Source organism: Panthera onca, chromosome B2, assembly GCF_046562875.1.
Source record: "Panthera onca isolate mPanOnc1 chromosome B2, mPanOnc1 haplotype 2, whole genome shotgun sequence".
Lineage (NCBI taxonomy): Eukaryota > Metazoa > Chordata > Mammalia > Carnivora > Felidae > Panthera > Panthera onca.
Window position 1 is genome coordinate 57685688 of NC_138343.1, and position 22041 is coordinate 57707728.

The 22041-nt window shown below is 34.3% G+C and overlaps 1 protein-coding gene across 1 annotated transcript in view; it reads right to left on the bottom strand.

Moving 5' to 3' along the window:
- Nucleotides 1-22041, bottom strand: part of LOC132667946 (protein eyes shut homolog) — a 577410-nt gene that overhangs the window by 400690 nt on the left and 154679 nt on the right. The gene's annotated exons all lie outside the window — the stretch shown is intronic.

Below are 22041 nucleotides of genomic sequence, written 5' to 3' on the forward strand. Positions count from 1 at the left end.
ATTTGTCTATGCGGTGAATCCATTTCTTTATATTGTTTCCACATCTAGTTTTAGCTTGAGGGGAATTTACAGGGAATTCCAGATGTATGAACGTGAATAACTAAATCAATCCTCCTGAGCATCACTTTACTCTGATATAAACTGAATATAATATTCCTACATCTCATTGAGCTAGAGGTGAAAGATTTAGCAAATAAATAAGACTATTAATTTCAGATAATTTTTAGCATAAATGTGTCCCAATCATTTTCAGTATAAGTATGTCCCAAATATTGCATGAGGCATATTACACTATAAAAAAGACTTGGTGTTCATGTGAAATCCAAATTTAATGGTCTTTTATTTGGCAACCCCACATTGAGCTGTTTTAGGGATTAAATCAGATGACTTATCTAAAATGGCTGACAAATGGTGGATACATAACAATTTTTTCTTGCCTAACCCTGTGAACTATTAAAGAAACATGACTTGAATTGATCAATCCTTTGTATCCTATATCTAGTGAAAGGCCTAACATGTTGTAAGTACATAGTAAATGTACATAGTACAGAATAAATGAAGTGTTTGTGTGTGTGTGTGTGTGTGTGTGTGTGTGTGTATACATGTTGAGGAGATGGAATTGAACATTAGTTAGTATGGAAAAGGGATATTAATACATTAGGGAAAGTCAGGTTTTACTGTCTTTTATCAACATATTTCATCATCATTTGACTACTGTTTTGTGGGATTAGAGACCTATAAAGACTTTCACAGATATTTCTTGACCATTCTTCTTTCTTCAGAGAACACTGCACATAAATAGTACTGGGATGGTAATAATCTTTGATATTGTTAAATGACTCCAGAAACTGAATTTTTACTATATTCCTTAACATTTTCCCACTCTCAGAATTGTAATAATTTGAGTTACATTTAAGTTCTGTTTTGAGAATAGTTGTCATTAACAGCAATTTTAAAGTTCTTTGTATATGTGTGTGTATGTGTAAATATATATGTAAATAAATATATTTATAATGAATATAGATAACTCATGCAGAAAAAATTTGGCCCACCACCTGGCTTTGTATGATCCACCTGTGAGGTAAAAATGTTTTATATTTTGAGGTGTTTGGGGGAAAAATCAAAAGAATAATTATAATTTGTGACACATAAAAATATATGAAATTCAAACTAAATAAAGTTTTATTGAAACACAGTAATGTCTACATATCTATTTGTTTATATTTGTCTATGGTTCCTTTAGCACTGTGTAATGGTTAGTTTCATGCGTTAACTTTGCTAGATATTCAGTTATTTAATCAAAAATTAATCTAGGTATTTTGTAGATATGATTAACATCTACAATCACTTGATTTTAAGTAAAGGAGATTTAACCTCAATAATGTGGGTGGGCCTCATCCCATAAGTTGAAGACCTTAGGGCAATACTGAGGTTTCCTGAAGAATAAGAAATTCTGCCTCAAGACTACAGTATCAACTTCTAACTGAGTTTTCAGCCTAACAGCTTTCCTTACAAATCAGATTCAAGACTGCAATATTAACTCCTGCTTGAGTTTCCAGCCTACTGACTTGTTCTATGTGATTTCAGATTTGCCAACCCCCACAACTGTGACACAATTCCTTAAAATAAATCATACGCACACACAAATATATGTGCATGTAGACATATATATATATACATATATGTATGTAGTATGCACATAGTTTATACACACACACACACACACACACACACACACACACACACAAACATATAAGAGAGAGAGTTTCTCTGAAGAACCCTAAATGATATACACTACAACAGCAGACCTGAGTAGTTATGACAGAGACTGTATGACACACAAAATAAAAATTTACTTTCTGGCCCTTGACATAAAAGTTTGCAGACCCCTGTGCTAGATACACTATATTTGAGTTAAATCATTTTGCTTCATTCATCCACACAATTTCATATTCTACTAATATACTGCTGCCTATGTACCTCAAAAATAATGGGAAATTAGAAAGAGAATCAAGGACATATACTCTATCCTGGTAAATCTCACAGGATAGTGGATATACATTATTAAAGTGTCAATGCTGAGGAGGTGGTAAGCAGGCTGTGCTGGATGAATACACCGGGGAGGCACTGGATACAAATAGGCCCTGCATATTAAGGTGGTATGAAACTAAAACCATCACCAGTAAAACATTCATCCATGAATTGCACATGTTACTTTGCCTATCTATTTTAAGTAAGTAGGTCTTTGGATATGGGCATGCTATGTACATTTTTTAAGCTTCAGAAAGTAAATTTAGGTATTATCTAACAGAGGTCACAAAGTCATATGTCTTCAATGGCAGGCAAAACTAGAATACTATGGGATGAGGGAGACTTGTGAAGCCTCAGAATGTGCAGTCTCCATGTATTGATATTTAAAAGTCTGGGGCACCCGGTGGCTCAGTTGGTTGAGCGCCCAACTTCAACTCAGATCATGGTCTCACGGTTCATGAGCCCCTGTCTTGGGCTCATTGCTATCAGTGGAGGGGCTGCTTTGGATCCTTTGTCCCCCTCTCTCTATGCCCCTCCCCTGCTCACACTCTCTCTCTCAAAAATGAATAAACATTTATTTAAACAAATGATAAAAATCTAAAATTTCAAAGATATGGTACAAGCCTAACAAAACTCACCTTTGGACTTCATGTGCTGCCAATTGGAAACCTCTAAGGTAAGACCTACCTCTTCTCAATTCATAAACGAGCTTTAAAACCAAAGGTCTTAAGGCACTTAAGTAAAACCCCTCTTATTTATTCATGGAAGAGAACAGACTGAAATTCAGGTCTTCTGGCTCCCACTGCAATTTCCTTACTTTCTGTAGAGAGATTTCCAAGGATGTGTTCAGACAGGATTATAGGAGAAGGGAACACAGTCAAATTAGGCTGGAGAAGAATCTTGTCTTCAAGTAACAGTTTGTGTCCAAGAAATACATGAATTATACATTTATATATTTACATAGAACCTATGATGTTGCCAGGTAGAAGTGTGCAAGGTGCCATGGTGTTTGGAGAAAGTGAGTAAATACAATCTCTCATTGCTTTATTTTGCATTTCCCCAATTAATAATAAACATACTTTCAAGCATTTACTAGCCATTAATTTCTACTCCTGAGAACTGACTGCATGTTTTGTCTACCTTTCTGTAAGTTGTTTTGCTTTTTTTATTGATGTATAGGCATTAAAAAATATTCTGCATAGTAATCCTTTGTGTGTATCTTTTGCATATATCCTTTACATGCATCTTTTTCCATTTTTGGTTTGTCTTTCCACTTTCTTCATTGTGCTTTTTGATGAATAGTTCTTTATTTTTTCACATTTGCTTATCTTTTATTTTAAAGCATCTTTTGTGTCTTGTTGAAGAAATCCTTCCCTATCCCAGATCATGGAGAAATCTTCTTAAATACTGTTACAATGATTCCTGCCCCCCCACCTCTTACATTTGTCGCTAATTCATTTGGCATTGATTTTTGTATATAGCAATGATGGAGAGATAGAAGTTTACTTTCTTCCATATGAATAACCAATTGTCCTTGCACAATCTGTTGGGCAGTTGATCCTTTCCCCATCAATTTTCAGTGACAATGATGTAATAAACTCATGTTTATCTGTGTGGGTCTATTTGCAGAACATGCAGTCTGTTCTATCTGTCCCTTTCTTTCAATCCATGTTTCAATGCCATATTGTCTTAATTACTACAGATTTACAATTCTTCATTACTGGGAAAGCAAATCTCACTTTGTTTTACTTCTTTAAATGTGTTTTGGCACTTTCAAATAATTTTTTTTCTTTTGTATATATTTTTGAAATCAAGATGTCAAGCTTTACAAAATAAAATTGAGTAATTTTTATTGGAATTAAATTGAAGGAACAGATGAACTGGGGCAGAGCTGACTTACTTACAATACAGAATTCCAATTCATCAACATGGAAATATTGCTATTTATTTAATTATTTCCCTTATATAAAATAGTTACTGTAAATTCACAATAAACCTTCGCTTCTCATGTAGAGCCCTCTCATCCAACACACATACTTTACTTTTTATCTTCAAAATGTCTTGACTATTTTTATCTTTATTATTACCTTTTAATTTATCTAAGTTTGTTCGATTTTTCTACCTTCTTAAGTAGAATGCTTGGTTCACTAATTTTAAGGTTCATCTTTACTTTTATAAGCATTTAAGGCTGTAAGTTTTCCTGTAGTTACTGCTTTATTTGCATCAAACAAGTTTCTGTATGTAGAAATTTTCTTGAACTATAAATACTTTGTAACTTCTATTGTTTTTTTTCTTTTTTATTAGAACTGTATTAATTGTTCCAAAATACTTTATGACAGTTACTTTTGGGATATTGATTTTTAACGTAATTACATTTTACTCAGTGCATATGAACTGTATCATCTCAGGTTTGCTTTTTGTTCAATTATTTTGAATATTCCTTGTGATTAGAAGTTATGTGTGTTCTACACTAGTGTAGGTCAGTGTTCTATGTATTTCCAATGTATCTGAATTGTTAATATGCTAGTTTTCTGCATCTTGTTTTTTTGTCTGCTTGTTCTATGAAATACTGAAAACTGTAAGTTAAAAGGTCACGGTATAATTGTATTTATTTGATAACAGAGACTTTAAATTTCTACCAGAGTTTGGAAATTATACCCTGAATTATACTATTCTATTTGTGATTTTCGGTTTGCATACCTCAGTCATCAAGAACAATAGAGGGGCACCTCAGTTGGTTAAGCATCCAACTTCTACTCATATCATGATCTCTTGGTCTGTGAGTTTGAGCCCTGCATCGGGTTCTGTGCTGACAGCTCAGAGCCTGGAGCCTGCTTCCGATTCTGTGTCTCCCTCTCTATCTACCCTCACCCACTTATACTCTCTCTCTCAAAAATAAATATTAATTTTTTTTTTTTAAAAAAGAACAATACAAAGACCTTAAAAGATTTTGGCTCTCATTTAAAAAGAATATTCCATTTTGATATGTTTCAATTCTACCTTTTACTTTTCTCTAACCTCACCAGAAATTTTTGTTAATTCTATCAAGCCAGTATTTGCTTAGAATGATTCACATATTTACTGTTTTCTTTAAGCATCATTCTTTCTTGCACATAAGATTAGCCACCTGAACTCTTTCTTCTGCCTTTTCCTTTAGTAAAGATCTGTTTGTGGCAATTTTTTTCTCTTTCAAATAATTTTATTCTCAAATTTAGCACTCACTTAAAATAATAATGTATGCATTGATGTCCATTTCTCCTTTTGAAAATTAAACTATCTTCTAATTTTTGTTCACTGGTATGTAATTTTGATTTTGTTGAACTTACGATCGGGTATTTGTTTGCAGTATTCTGTGATTTCACTATGATAAGTCTACACATAACCATAATGTGACTATATGTGTGTGTGTGTGTGTGTGTGTATAAATACATTAGCTAAAATACCTTTTGTTATTTTTCAATTTTAATTGTTCACTTAAATGATCTCTTGGTTCTTACTCATTTTTGTCAGTCCATTTTTTTTCTTATTTTTAAACATAATGACCCATATATATATTTTTTTATGTGTTTGATAATTCAAACCAGTATATTAGGTCATAAAGATACATTTGTATCTTTTGTGGTTTCTGCTTGTCTTCACTATTGGTATTGTTTCTTTGTAAGTTTTAAGGGTTTGCTGTTGTTATTCTTTTTGAAAAGTATGTTCAAAGGTAATATACATTTATTTCCACCAGGGACTCAGGGCATTACCAACCTGCAGAGATTTAACAAAAATCCTTGGCTTGAGATTTTTTCCAGACCATCTAGGTGGTGTGAATTTAAGCTAAAAACCTATAAAGACTAGCAGATGGTTATGAATTTTGATGACATATTTTGTTTTCTCATCCATCTTGAACTAAATTTTGAGAGAGGGAATTTTGTTCGTTATCTTATATGAGACTCTGTGTGTGTGTGTGTGTGTGTGTGTGTGTGTGTGACAGGATTTCTAGTTCATTCAGGGTGTAGCTTTGGGATTCCAGGTTTATCTGTAGATGAGGACATCTCCTATGTGACTCTCCATTAGAAATATGTCCTGAGCTTTGTTTCCTGTCTCCATGCATATTTCCTACCAATCTGGGAAACTCAGGTTCACTGTTTGAACAAATTTTAGCAAGATGAAAGGCATTTTAGTGCTCTGCTTATCTCTTTTTAAAAAGAGTTAAAAAATTTTTTTTAATGTTTATGTATTTTTGAGACAGGAGAGACAGCATGAGCAGGGGAGGCGCAGAGAGAGAGGGAGACACAGAATCCGAAGCAGGCTCCAGGCTCTGAGCTGTCAGCACAGGGCCTGACACAGGGCTCGAACTTACAAGCTGTGAGATCATGACCTGAGCTGAAGTCGGTTGCCCAACAAACTGAGCCACCCAAGAGCCCCTAAAAAGATTTTTTTCTATTTTTGAGAGAGAGAGAGAGAGCGTGAGTAGGAGAGGGGCAGAGACAGATGAAGACACATATTCCGAAGCAGGCTCCAGGCTTTGAGCTGTCAGCCTAGAGCCCGATGCAGGGCTCAAACCCACAAACCTTGAGATCATGACTGAGCTGAAGTCAGACGCTTAACAGCTTAACCCACTGAGCCACCCAGGTGCCCCTGCTTGTCTCTTTTCATTCTCAAATTAACTTAGCTTTTGGTTTCCGTGTATTTCTTTCTTAGTCATCAAAATATTAAGAAATATTTTCTATTGTTTTCTCCATTGTTCTCATTTTCTATGAGAGAGTAAGTCAAAGTATCCAGCTTATCATATTGTCAGAAAATGATTTCCTTGAATTTCTAAAGATTTATGTGTATATAGTTAGCTGTTAATTATTTTTTTGTGCCTAGAGGCTTATATGGTCACATTATAAAAATACATTGCATCTCTTATCATGACATAGAATCACTCTTTAACCTATTTAGAAGTTTTAACTAAATCCCATCTTGTCTAGCATTGATTTTATCCTTCTAACTTTCAATTTTCCATGTCTGCCAGGTATTTCTTTGCCCCAACTTTATTTTTTAACTTTTACTTCTTATAAAAATTTAAAAAGTCTTATGACTGGGCACTGACTCATAATGAGAAAAGCCACTTCATACACATTTACCATAATGACTTAAAATTTTTAATTAAAACATTTTGTTTATTTAAATTCAAGTTAGTTAACATATGGTGTAGTATTGGTTTCAGGAGTAGAACCTAGTGATTTATCATTTACATATAATACCCAGTGCTCATCCCAACAAGTACCCTCCTTAATGCCCATCACCCATTTAGCCCATCCCCCCACTCATCAGTTTGTTTTCTGTATTTAAGAGTCTCTTATTGTTTGCCTCCCTCTCTGTTTTCAGCTTTTTTTTCCTTCTGTTCCCTTATGTTCATCTGTTGTGTTTCTTAAATTCCACATATGAGTGAAATCATATATGATATTTGTCTTTCTCTGACTGGCTTACTTCACTTAGAATACACTCTAGTTCCATCCACATTGTTGCAAATAGCAAGATTTCATTCTTTTTTTTTTAGTTTTTAAAATGTTTATTTATTTATTTTTGGGAGAGAGAGAAAGAGAAGCAGAGAATCCCCAGCAGGCTCTATGGTGTCAGCACAGAGCCCAATGTGGGGCTTGAGCTCATGAACCATGAGATCACAAACTCAGCTGAAATCAAGAGTCAGATGCTTAGCCAACAGAGCCACCCACGCACCCCAAGATTTCATTCTTTTTGAATGCTGAGTAATATTCCATTGTATACATTGTTACCACATCTTCTTTATCCATCCATCAGCCGGTGGACATCTGGGCTCTTTCCATAATTTAGCTATTGTTGATAGCACTGCTATAAACATTGGGGTCCATGTGCCCCTTTACTCTATCTTTTGGATAAATACCTAGAAGTGCAAGTGCTAGGTTGTAGGGTAGTTCTTTTTTTAATTAAAAAAAATCCATACTGTTTTCCAGAGTGGCTGTACCAGTTTGCTTTCCCATCAATAGTGCAAAAGTGTTCCCCTTTCTCTGCATCCTCACTAACATCTGTTGTTTCCTGAGTTTTTAATTTTAGCCATTCTCACAGATGTGAGGTGGTATTTCATGGTGATTTTGATCTGTATTTTCCTGATGAGTGATGCTGAGCATCTTTTCATGTGTCTGTCAGCCATCTGGATGTCTTCTTTGGGAAAGTGTCTATTCATGTCTTTTGCCCATTTCTTTAGTGGATTATTTGGTTTTGGGGTATTGAGTTTGATAAGTTCTTTACAGATTTTGGATACTAACCCTGAATTAGATATGTCATTTGCAAATATCATCTTCCATTCAATAGGTTGCCTTTTTCTCAAACTGTTCCAAAAAAACAGAAATGGAAAGAAAGCTTCCAAACTCATTCTATGAAGCCAGCAATACCTTGACTCCCAAACCAGACAAAGACCCCATTAAAAAGGAGAATAACAGGCCAATATGCCTGATGAACCTGGATGCAAAATTTCTCAACAAGCAAACTGAAATCAACTGTACATTAAAAGAATTATTCACCATAATTAAGTGGGATTTATTCCTGGGCTGCAGGGCTGGCTCAATATTCACATATCAATCAATGTGACACACCACATTAATAAAAGAAAGGATAAGAACCATATTCCTTTCAATAGATGCAGAAAAAGAATTTGACAAAATATAGCATCCTTTTTGATAAAAAGCCTGAAGAAAGTAGGGACAGAAGGGACATACCTCAACATCATAAAGGCCATATACAAAAGACCCACAGCTAATATCATCCTTAAAGGGAAGAACCTGAGAGCTTTCCCTCTAAGGTCAAGAACACAACAGGGATGTCCACTCTCACTGCTGCTGTTCAATACAGTACTGGAAGTCCTAGTCTTAGCAATTCAACAACGATGACAACAACAACAACAACAACAACAACAACAAAATAAAACGCATATGAATTGGCAAGGAAGAAGTCAAACTTTCACTCTTCATAGATAACATGATACTCTACATGGAAAACCTGAAAGACTGCACCAAAAAACTGCTAGAACTGATACATGAATTCAGCAAAGTCTCATGATATAAAATCAATGCACAGAAATCGATTGCATTTCTATACACAAATAATGAAGCAGCAGAAAGAGTTATCAGGGAATTGATCCCATTTATACTTGTACCAAAAATCATAAGATACCTAAGAATAAACCTAACCAAAGAGGTAAAAGATGTGTATACTGTAAACTATATACAGCTTATGAAAGAAATTGAAAAAGACACAAACAGAAAAACATTCCACGCTCATGGGTTGGAAGAACAAATATTGTTAAAATGTCTGTATTACCCAAAGCAATCTATACATTCAAAGCAATCCCTATCAAAATAACACCAGCATTCTTCACAGAGCTAGAACAAACAATTCTAAAATTTGTATGGAACTAGAAAAGATCCCAAATAGCCAAAGGAATCCTGAAAAAGAAAATCAAAGCTGGAGGCATCACAATTCCAGACTTCAAACTGTGTTACAAAGCTGTGTCATCAAGACCATATAGTACTAGCACAAAAACAGACACATAGATCAATGGAACAGAATAGAAAACCAAGAAATGGACCTGCAACTATATGGTCAACTAATCTTCAACAAAGCAGGAAAGAATATCCAAAGGAAAAAAGACAGTCTCTTAAGTAAATGGTGCTGGGAAAACTGGGCAGCAACACGCAGAAGAATGAAACTAAATTTTTACTTTTTATTTCTTCTATTGTGCTCCGTCACTTATTTTACACTATTTCTTTAAATACATTTCTCTCTTTTTTTTTTTTTTTGCTGACTTTATTGCCAGTCATTTACACTTTCCTGTTGGTAATTTATAAATTCTATTTTAATTTTCCATTTCATTTTTTTCATTTTCCCTGACCTTTTAATCTGACACATACTTCTATGTTGCTATATGAAAACTCTTCCTAACAAAAACTGCATCCTTTCTCATAAAAATATTGCTTTCAAGCCCTGAATATCACAAATCCGTAAGAAGAGACTTTTAAAATGCTTTTACTTCTCTCCTTCCTTCCCCTTCTCCCTTTCCTGGGTTTTATTAAAATTGTTTCTAATTTCTACTTCACTACTCTAACCCTGTGGCCATATACCAGTAGGCAGATTATCACTGCCTGAAGACCAACTGACTCTACCTCCTTGGTGTCACTACTTTTTCTGTACCTTGGTAACTGCTTAGAGTTGAGCATCCTTGCGGCCTCTGAGGCCAGGGAAACAGGTACACTAACACAGTGCCTAGGTGGTCCCTTCCCATGGGAGTGAACAGTTCCTTGCTGATCTATATATTTTCATGGCTCAGAGTCTTTGACTCAGGGCTCTCCATGCTGGTATCTAGCCTCCTCCACCCTGATTTTCATTGTTAGAACCTTCACAGTATTCAAGAAATCACTTGAAGCCCACTGTCTATCAGCTGCAGTAACGGCAGATTTAAAGGTGGAGATGTAGCAGGTCTCCTTCAGGCTACCACATTCCAAGAAACCTATCCTGTACCTTCTAAAGCAAGAGAGGCATTTAAAACAAAAAGCTATATAATATTATAGTAATTATTTTACTAGATTTTAAAGTGTTACATCAATCAGATATAGATGGCTATCAGTAAGAAACCAAATGTGGCAAAGAAGAATGAAAAATACTGCTTTAGCACTATTCCTGAACTTTAGTTGTGACCAATTTGAACAGGTGGACTTTAAAATTCTGGATCAGAATTCACACTAAAATTCTCTAACTCCTACCTACCTAACAGAAGAACTACTGTTATCACTTGCAACATTTATTATGGGCCTAAAAACCTGAATGTAATGAAAGTTCAACTACCTTAAAAGGGAAGAAGGCATCAGCTTACCTCCCTTAAAAGCCATTCAAGTGACTCCCTCAAAAACCATTCTAATGGGGAAAAAAACACAATAAATTGAGACTTAACTGTTTAAAATCAGTACATTAATGTGAATAAAATTTATCCTATCTCTAGGTTTTACTTTTTGTATTACCTGATGTTTATGCATATTTTATTGCATAAAGGAAAATTCACTCTTGAATTACTACAGAGGTAATAATTTTCATATTTTATATTGAAACATGTTTATATCCATTGATTTTATAGTATGTTCATGTCCATAGTTCACTTAGTGGAGGGTTATATTCAAGATCTCCAATCCTCAATTGTTAAATTGTTACTCTAAGAAAAAAAAAATCAATAAACTTTTTATATATCAAAATTCCCTTACAATTTAAGAGAAAAAAGAGCTAATTTTGTTTTCTATGTTAAGTCTCCTCTACATTAATATTACCAACTTATTCAAATAAACCCAAAAGGTGTAATGTAGGCATACTGAGAATACCAGAAAGAAATAGAGGGAAAAAAAGAAGAAATATTTGAGGTTGTAATGATGAGAACTTTCTAAAATTGATGAGAGAATCTGAACCACTTATCCAAAAAGCTCAAAAAACACCAAGCAGGGTAAATGTAAGTATTCATATCTAAGTATATCATATTCACACTGCAGAAAATCAAAGACAAAGGAAAATTTTTTTAAAGATGCTGGGAAGCAGGGAAGGACAGAAAGCCTTACCTGTAGAGAAATAAGGAAAAAAAAATTACATTGGACCTCTCTTCAGAAACGATACAAAGAAGAAGAGAGTGGGGGAAATGTTGGGGGAAAAAACCAACACGCCAAACTAGAAGTTCTATATCCAGAAAAATTATCCTTCAAAAGTGAATGGAAAATAAAGAGCTTTTCAGGCAAAAAAAAAATTGAGGAAATATGTCATTAGTAGTCTTGCCTTGCAAGAAAAGTTGAAAGTTCTTTAAGAGAAGGAAAATAATATAGGTCAGAAACTTGTACTTACATAAAGGAAAGTAGAAAGGGAATAAATGAAGACAAAATAAACTATTTATTCTTTTTATTCTTTTTTTAAACTTTTTAAACTTAATCGAATAGATAACTGTTTACTCAATACAATAATAGCAAAACAAGGTATTCCATGATTATGCCTTATGGATAAGTATAGTAAATTATAGCAATGTTATCAGAGGTGGAAGAGAGAAATTGGGCATGCTTTGTTATAAGATACCTGCACCATCTGGGAATCAGTGTTGTATTATTTGAAAATAGAAGGAAAATTCTCCAGTTTGATAAAGAGCATCTACAAAAATCTATAGTTAAAATTATACTTAATGATACAAAATTAGATGCTTTCTTCCTAAGATTAGAAAGGCAAGGATATCTCCTCTCATTGTTCCTGTTTAACAACATACTGGAAATCCTAACTCATGCAATAAGACAAGAAAAGAAAATAGAAGGTATCCAGATTGAGGTGGAAAAAATTAAAGTGTCTTTGTTTGTAAATGACATTGTTTGCAAGTACCTCCATAGAAAATCACAAAGAATGACCACTGACAACAAAAACTCCCGGAACTAATAAGTGATTATAGCAAGGTTGCAGGATACAAGATTAGTATTCAAAAGTCAGCTGCTTTCTGATATATACCAGTACTAAGCAACTGGAATTTTAAATTAAAAAATCATTTATATTAGTACCAAAAAAGGAGGGGTAAATACTTATGTGTAAATCTAACAAAAAAATGTACTAGATCCGTAAGAGGAAAACTGTAAAACCCTCATGGAAGAAATCAAAGATCTAAGCAAATGGGGAGATATTCCATGTTTATGGATTGGTAGATGCAAATTCTTCCCAACTTAAATTATAGATACAATAAATTCCAATCAAAATCCCAGTGAGTTATTTTGTGGATATCAACAAACTGATTCTAAAGTTCATACAAAAGGGCAAAAGACCTGGGATAACCAATACAATAATAAAGAATAACAAAAATTGAGGATTGAACACTAAGACTTACTATAGATAATTTGAATGCAGTGTGCTCTTAGTGAAAGAATAGACAAATTGATCAATAGAACATAACAGAGTCAGAAGTACACCCACACAAATTTAATCAATTGTTTTTGACAAAAAATGGAAAGGCAGCTCAGTAGGGAGAGATATTTTTCTCAACCAATTCTGCTACAACAATTTTGTATCCACATGTAGCGATGCTAACCATGACATAAACACTCATGAAATGTTTCCTCCCCAAATTTATATGTTGAAGCCCTACCACAAATGTGGTTATATTTGGAGACAGAGCCTGCCTTTAGTAAGTAATTACAGTTAAATAAGGTCATAAGAGTGGTCTTAATCTGATAGGTCTGTGGCCTTATAAGAAGAAATCACCATGTGAGGGCATAGTGAGAAGACAGAAATTACAGTTCAGGAAAAGAGCTTTCACCAGTAACTGAATCCTGCCAGAACCTTGATCTTAGACTTTCCAACCTCCAAAGTTAAGAAAATAAACTCCTGATGTTTAGGGCACCCAGCCCATGGTACTTTGTTTTAGACTGACCTATGGACAGATCTATGCCTTACATGAAAATTAAGCCAAAATGTCTCACAGACCTAAATGTAAAACACAAAGCTTTAAAACTTCTACAAGATAAGAGAAAATTTAAGTGAAATTGGGTTTGGTGATGAGTTTTAGATATAACACCAAAACTACAATCCGTGAAATAAAATATAGGTAAATTTGACTTCATTAAACTTAAAAACTTATGCTCTATAAATGGTACTACTAAGAAAATGAAAAGACAAGCTGTAGATTAGGGGAAAATGCTTGTAAAACACATATTTGATAAAGGACTTGTAGCCAAAATATACAAATTACTCTCAAAAGTCAACAATAAGAAAACAAGCAACCCAATTATAAGAGGGGCAAAAGATCTGAACAGATACCTCATCAAAAAATATATACAACGATAAATAAGCATTTGAAAACATGCTCACATATATGTAATTAGGGAATTGCAAATTAAAACAAGCATGAAATACTACACATGCCTATTAGATTAGCCAAAATTAAAAAAAAATTCATAATTTCAAATGTTAGTATGAATGTGGAACTTTCATTCATTGTTGGCAGGAATAAAAAAATGGTACTGACACTTTGGAAGATAGTTTGATAGTTTCTTATAAACATAGTCTTACCATATGATTCAGCAATTGTACTCTCCCCACAGGAGAGTATTTCCCCACAGGAGTTAAAAACTTGCATCCACAAAAACCTGTATGTGAATGTTTATTGCAGGTTCTTCTTAACTGCCCAAATTAAAAACAATCATAATGCCTCTCAGTAGGTGAATGGGTAAACAAACTGTATATACACACAGTGGAATATCCTTCAGTCATGAAAAAATGAGCTATCAAGCAATAGAAAGACATGGAGGAAACTTAAATGCATATTAGTAACTGAGAGCACTCAGTCTGAAAAGGCTATATACTGTATGATTCCAACTATGTGAAAGTATAGTAAAGAAAGAAACTATAAAGACAGTAAAACAATCAAAAAACAGTGGCTGCCACCGATTAAAGGAGAAAGAAGAAGATATGAATAGGAAGAGCACAAGAGATTTTTAGGGTGGTAAAATCATTCCATATGATATGCTAATGGTGAATATATGACGTAATGCATTTGCCAAAACCCAAAGAATTTTACAACACAGAATGAATGTCAATGAAAACTTTAGATCAACTTTAGTATCAGCTTTAGTTCACAATATGTCAATATCAGTTGATCAATTATAATAAATGTGCCATGCTAATGCAAGATGTTAATAAGAGGGGAGACTGTGTATGAGAGTTAGGAGGTGTATGGAAACTCTACAAACTGCTTTAAATTTTTTTGGAAAATTGGGGGAAAAAAGTAAAAAAAAAATGCAAGTATTATAAACTAGCTTTTGATAAGTAAGGGAAAGGGACACCAAAAAGGAAGAGTGGCATAGTATGCCATTCTGTCCCATCTCTCTTTGAGATCTGTTGAAGATGGGCATAGATTTAGAGTCCATTATGGCTCAGAATTTCTGGTGGGCATGGGATACAAGGGAGGCGGAAAAAGGGGCATATCGGGATACTGGTGGAAACACCCTTGTGGTTGGCAAAGTTAAACTTCAGGGAGCCTCATTGTAAGGGCTTCTTTCAAGATTGTGTTCCTAAATCACTATTTGTAATTTTGTATTGTAAATTTTTATTTTTTTAAGGATCCCCTTGCCTCAAAATTATCAAAACTTTAGTCACCATAAAAACTAGAATGGACACATAAAGGAGAATAATATCCATATTTGATTTTCTGGTTCCACATTAAGAAAAAAATAGGTGGCCCAGTGAGCGTCTAGCTTATTTTTTGTTCATATAGGCTTTTTTCTTGGCCTACTAATGTATTTTTTAATGTCTTACTGAACTGAAAGTGCCCAGATTTATCTGTCTTCTTAAGAATTCACCAAACTATGGGGTACCCAGGTGGCTCAGTTGATTAAGTGTTGGACTCTTGATTTTGGGCAGGTCATGATCTCATGGTTCATGAGATTGAACTCCGTGTCAGGCTCTATACTGACAGCCTGGAGCCTGCTTGGGATTCTCTCTCTCTCTCTCTCTCTCTCTCTCTCTCTCGCTCTCGCTCTTGCTCTCGCTCTTCTCTGTCCCACCCCACTAGTGCACACACATGTGCGCTCTCTCTCTCTCTCTCAAAATAAATAAATAAACTTAAAAAAATAAAAGAATGCACCAAACTGGAGCTCCCTGGGATATGAAAGATGAAAGCCAATAATTCAGACTTAAATCAGATTATGAGTGTCTTGAAAAATTATTAACAATATTTTAGGACAGCTTTTGCCACAAGAAGGAGTGTTGATATATTAACAGGTAACTTTATAGTACTATCTATTCAAGCCAGCACAGAATATTATCTGAAATAAAAGACAGGCAGTTGTCTCATCATCTTTTTGTTTGCTTGTTTCCTTTTTATTCCAGGTAAGAGTAATTAGAAACACTTCCTATAGTATTAGAGAGAAACAGAAGGTCTATAAATACCTGTTAGATATTTTTATGAGCTTTTCTGCTTCTCTAAATGAATCATATGTGGGGCAAAATGGTGAGCTATTATTCAATATGTTGGGGCTAATGGGGCTTTAAATAAAATGGTAACAGAGCCTTAGAAACTAAATGTTTCTAAATTCAAAGAAATGGTTTGTCTTTACCAAGGAAAATAATATTTCCCTGCACAAGAGTAGAATTATCAGTATGCACGTTCACTTCCTGAGAATGCCATATAACAATGTCTTAACCATTAAAATTAATGACCTGGAATACAAGGGACCTAAATAGCCCTATTAAGTGGGGAAAAAATTCTATCAATTCTCAAAAAGAGTGAAATAGATGTTGCACTTACCTAAAGCATACACTTAATGGAACAAAAAAAAAAAAAAAAAAAAAAAAAAACCTGCCAAGTTACAGAGAATCCAAAATGTTTTTTAACTACTTTTAATTTAAAAACATAGGAGTCTCGGGGCGCCTGGGTGGCGCAGTCGGTTAAGCGTCCGACTTCAGCCAGGTCACGATCTCGCGGTCCGTGAGTTCGAGCCCCGCGTCAGGCTCTGGGCTGATGGCTCGGAGCCTGGAGCCTGTTTCCGATTCTGTGTCTCCCTCTCTCTCTGCCCCTCCCCCGTTCATGCTCTGTTTCTCTCTGTCCCAAAAATAAATAAAAAACGTTGAAAAAAAAATTAAAAAAAAAAAAAAAAAAAAAAACATAGGAGTCTCAAAAGATGGCTTTACACCAACTTTAAAGTAACAGACATATATTTTTAAGGATCTAACTTTGCTAGTGAGTATTAATAACGTTCAGTTATTCCAGTGGTTCTCAACTGAGAGTGATTGTCTTCTCCAGGGTACATTTGGCAATGTCTGGAGACATTTTTGGTTGTCACAACTGAGAGGTGGTGTTACTGATAATCCGGTGAGTACCAGCTGGTAAACATCCTACAAAGTACAGGGCAGCCCCACAAGGAATGTCACTAGTGCCAAGGCTGAGAAGTGCCGAGACTACTACAAATAAATATCAAATTTATATAATCAGGGTTTTTGGTGCATCAAGAATTACAAACAATTTTGGATTCCCTACTTATTCATTTCATTCCCATATAACGTCAAGAATCCTTACAGAATACTGTCACTGTGAGGACTGGGTCCCCTCCACGTGTTCTCCTTTGTTGTTTTCCTTCCATAGGGTAAAACTGTCAGTCAGCCTCAGAAGAGGTGGCCAAACTGAAGTTGGTCCTTAAAATCCCAACCCTGGACTGTTCTCCAAGAAGGGTCTCTTAAAAATATATTGTCTGAAGATGAAGGAAGATATGTTCTCTCTCCTTAATCTCTAACTACTCCCACCAAATCAAAGAGTATAAGGCTGTATGAAAGTGTTTGTTTTTTGACTCAGGGGAAAAAAACGAAGTAAGAAACAGTTCTTTCCTAATTCAACAATAATACCCAAAACTAGTTTTAGATAATAAGTATTCACAGTTTGGCAATATTATTTACTCAAATATGAAAATGCATTAGGCCTGTAAGCAGCAGCAGAGGTAATATAAATGATTGCTGATAGAGCTTATTAGTGGGCTGAATTGTGGTCCACCAAAAGATTTTCCCACCAAGAACCTTAAAATGTGGTCTTATTTTGAAAAAGAACCTTTGCAGAGATGATTTAGCTAGGATCTTGAGATAAGAACATGCTGGATGAGAGCTGGTCTTAAATAATAAGTGTCCTTTTTAGAGAACAGAAGTAGAGGGGACACATGGAGGATCCGTGATGTGAAAATGGAGGCAAAGATTGGAGTCATTTAGCCATAAGTCAAAGAACATCTAGAGCCAGCAGAAGCTTGAAGAGACATAAAATGTTTCTCCCAAAAGTCTTCAGTGGGAGCGTGGCCCTGCCAAAATCTTACTTTTAGATTTCTGTCTTCCAAAACTGTGAGAGAATATGCTTCTGTTGTTTTTAAGCCACCAGTTGTGGTAATTTATTATACCACTTAGGATACCAGGATACTAAGACAGTCAAAGACCGGAAAGATACTAGATGGCGCCAGGAGAGTATGCTCTAAGTCTAGGCAGCTCTGAATGCTGGAGGAATAATATATGTGATACTGCCAGGTCATTTGAAGGAATGCCAATAAGGGCAGAAATGAGTGCCAGAATGTGCTGGATGTCTGTTGAGAAGGGTAGCAATCCATGACTGGATGCTCGTTTGTTAGCAAGATAGCCAATGGATAGCTAGTGCCTGAAGGGGCTTGATTTCAACATGAAGCAAACTCAGGAGGTCCCAAATGGTGGACAAAGGTGGACAGTAGTAATGCTCTTTGTCAGGAGGAGGGCATCACTGTGAAATCTAAGAATCAGTTCCTGGGGGCCCGAACTCCACTCACCAGCTAGAGTGAGGAGAAGATATAGGAGTGTGTAGGGGCATCTGGGTGTTAAATGAACCTGTTTCCTAGGGAAAGGTTCTAGGAATCCCTGAAAAATTATTCAGGGCCCCTTAATTCCCAGAATCCATTTGACTCCTTTAACACAATGTAGCTCATTCACAAAACGATACTCCAGAATTATGCAGAAATTGCTGACTTTCATGAGGTTTTTCTAAAAGTGTTAAGATTGAAAGCATTATAACTACAGTTAACAGGAGATGGAAAAGGTGAGAGAGAGGCAGTAAAAAACAAAACAAACAAACAAACAAAAAAGACTATGGTAAAAACCACTGAGTAATAAAATGAAACAATTAAAAAAACTATTAAAAAATTTTCCCCTTATAAATATAGAATAATACCTGACACACTAGTAATCACTGCACTCTATAAATTTATTACTGAATGGATGAGCAAATTTATAAATGAATGAACAAGTGCTTTGCAGGAAAGAGAAAAGTTTGTACTCAGTTCTTCATCTAACAAATCCCAAACTGAAGGTATAATGCCAATGTTTGCTACTATGAATTTTTATTAAAATACATAAGTATCCAATGTAAATTATATGAATTCCAAAACTATTATCTTTACAAATTAAAAATTAAATCACATTTGGCTATATATGAAAACAAATCATTTGAGGCTCTAACAAATGTCTTTGAATATTGAATTTAAGAACCACTAAATAACCTATAATATATAATCAAAAGAGATAAAGATAACAATTTATCTCTTATGGAAATGTATGCAATAATATGTTCACTATTCTAAGATTTCTAGTTATTGATATTGAAGGTTGTTGCTTCAAATCAGGGTTCCTTGAGTATATGATTTTATTTTAAAAACAAAAGCACTTGCAATCATTTTGGAAGAGGATCTGGGAATTTCTTACAAAGTTAAGCATAAGCCTACCTATGCCATGACTTAGGAATTCAACTCTAGTGAATTTATCCAAAGAAATAAAAATATATATTTCCCAAAAGGCAGTTACAAAAATGTCACACTAGTTTCATTTCTGATAGCAAAATAATGGGAACAGCCAAGGTGTTCATCAAAGGGTAGGGGGATAAAATGAAATATTACTTAGGAATAAAAAGTAATGAACTACCAATACACTAGAAACCACAGGTGAATCTCATACACATCTGAGAAGAAAAAAAAAAAACTTTACAAAATGGTATATATAGAAAGTATATTTCCATTTATATCAAGTTCAAGAACAGGTAAAACTAACCTATGGTGGAAAACAGATAAAAATAGCAGTTGCTTCTAGAGGGTTGGGGGAAGGATTCATTGTGAACAAGAAGCACAAGATAAGTTCTGGGGATAATGTTCTGTTTGTTAAAGGCTATGCATTTTTAAAATTTATCTAATTGTACATCTAAAATTTGAGTATTTTATTATCTGATTTTTTCCTCAAAAGAAAGGAAAAATCTCCAAGCAGATATTGAACTCTAATGGTATGCATGCTATAGTGCTTAGGGGTATAGTGTACTGGTATCTTCAACTTTGAAATATATCAAAAATGGACTGATGGCTGGTAGACAAACGGATAATGAATGTATAATAAAGCATATATGGTAAAATACTAATAACAGAATCTAGACGGTGATAATATAGGCATTAAAATATTTAAGTTATTCTGTAATGTAAATTTTTTCATAATAAAATGTAAGGGAAAAATTAAAAGCACTTTTCATAGTTCATGTTTCCATTTTCTAAAACATTCACAGTGGGAATGCTTAAAAATCATGTAAAAATATTTTATTTCCATAGAAACCAAAATGATTTGCATAATTCTATTTCACTATAAACTTATATTCAATTTAGTTTGTTTATTAAGATTGGTCATGTTTTTGCTATTCCTTTGTGTTTTCCAGTTTTTAATTACAATCAGATAATATGTTCTGATCTTTATAATCATGGTTAATTTTATAAATATATATTACATTAAAAAATTTCTTGATATAAATAGTTGATATATTAGCCAAATGAGGATGACCTGAAGGATTTCAATTTGAGCATTTTCTTGAGGCCACTGAAAGCAATTTATGTGGAGCTGGGGTGAAATGGTAAATTTGCAGGTAGTCACAGTTCTATTTCATAATTCCACTACAAGAACATATGATGACCTAAATTTAAATATTTATTCTCATTTTTGTAATGATGGCAATTGAGTGCAGAAATATAGTCCACAAAGTTCCTTTCCCAGTTTTTTCTGAAGCAACTGCATAGTCAACCCAATCTGTGAATCCATACAGGTGCATATTCCCTGATACTTCCTAGGATAATCTGAAGGTACCACATGATGTTGATACTGAAGATCAACTTGTCATAATCTTCATGTCATCACCAACATTTTATGGTAGTTTAAGAAGACTTTCAAAAGGGGATTAGCTTAGGAAGTTTTTTGTTTTTGTTTTGTTTTTGTTTTTTTATTCACTATTAGTCAACAAGAACCTGCTGACTACATAATACTGCATTTATAGTTGGAAACTTTTCTGATTTCTTTCACTATTGGTTATGACATTATGAAGACTCTTAAAGCCATTTATGTATTTTGGATTATCGTAAAGCCATTTGTGGAATATTAAACAGGTGTTTTCTTATATTACACAGCTAAAAGAGCACATTATACTTCGGAGGTAATAAACAGTAATATGTGGAATCAAACTCTTGTAGAATCTCCTCTCTTATTCATTAAAATATCACTTCCCTGGCTATTCTCTGTGAGAGTTAGCAACAGAAAGAACAAAAGAAATGGCATATTACACAGTAAATTTAAATGACTATTGAAATAAAGGTTTGAATTTCAGATAACTTGGGGTAAATTTCAAGACCAAATTACAAAAAAGGTATAAGATATAAGTACAAAATAAAAGAAATCTAAAATCAATGATTATGGTTGTGGGATAACATTTTGGGTTACATTTGTATTATTTATATTTAGTTTCTCCCAATGAGGGATTTTAACATGATTTAATAAACTTTTAATGTAATGATATTTTTAATGTAATTGAAATGTTATATTGTGACCACCATTATGAGGAAAAGGGAAGGAAGGTAGGAGTAAATGTGCAACCATTACATCACAAGTGGAATCTATCCTCTTAGGTGTATATTGCTCTGTAATTGTTCATATTAAGCATTCGACAAGGAGGTCTGAACAGATTGCTCAATATACACTAATATCCTCTTGCAAGGAAATGGCTAGTCCATTTCATTTTCCTCTATCTTATTGTCCCTTCTATATTTCCCACTGGCATTTCAGCATAAAGGGAATATTTTTACTACCTAAAAACAATAAGCTAATAATAATGAATAATGCAAATACCAAGAAAATTAAATTCTGCTTAATAACCGTCATATCAATTTCACTTTAAAAGCCACTCCCTAAGGTTGTATTTCTTAAATAAAAAAAAAAATTAATGTCTATTTATTTCTGAGAAAGAGAGAGACAGAGCGTGAGAGGGGGAGGGGCAGACAGAGAGAGGGAGACACAGAATCTGAAGCAGGCTCCAGGCTCTGAGCTGTCAGCAGAGAGCCCAACGTGGAGCTTGAACTCACAAATTGTGAGATCATGATCTGAGCCGAAGTCAGTCGCTCAACCAACTGAGCCACCCAGGCGCCCCTAAAATTT